Below are 576 nucleotides of genomic sequence, written 5' to 3'. Positions count from 1 at the left end.
TATGGCTGAGTGGAAATTCTACAACTAGAAGGAAAGAGAAAAGCACACAGAATCAGAGGAGGTGAGGAAGTAAAGTGCAGAGGTATGGAGGCGCACGTGGAAAGGGCTGGCAACTGAGGACACGGTTGTCTTTTTTCAATTGGGAGGGAGTCCCAAGCTCCCGACTGCTCTGAACTCCAGTTCCGGGCTAGTCTCTGGGGACCCAGACTCATACGGGGAGAAACTGGACTGTCTGGCAGTGGGCGGAACTCCAGGGTGGCTTTCTCTGAGAGGTGCTTGCAGTGATTACCACAGGACACTGAGAACTGGGTCCTCTTAGGGCAGGACTAAGGATCAGCCATAGCTGTTTGCTCCGCCCTGTTGATTCCCTGAGACCCAGCCCCACCCAAGCTGTGCTCAGAGGCTTTTGCATATGAATGGCCTGGCCCTTTGCAATCTAAAATTACCTAACAAACTGCAGCTGGGTCAGAGAGACCCACAACGTCCAAAAGAAGGCCCAAGGACCCACAACAGCTTGCTTTGCTTCATAGCTGGGTCTCATCTGGGCACCTCCAAACCCCAAACAGGAAGTCAACA

Source organism: Myotis davidii, unplaced genomic scaffold (assembly GCF_000327345.1).
Source record: "Myotis davidii unplaced genomic scaffold, ASM32734v1 scaffold249, whole genome shotgun sequence".
Lineage (NCBI taxonomy): Eukaryota > Metazoa > Chordata > Mammalia > Chiroptera > Vespertilionidae > Myotis > Myotis davidii.
This window is presented reverse-complemented; position numbering follows the sequence as displayed.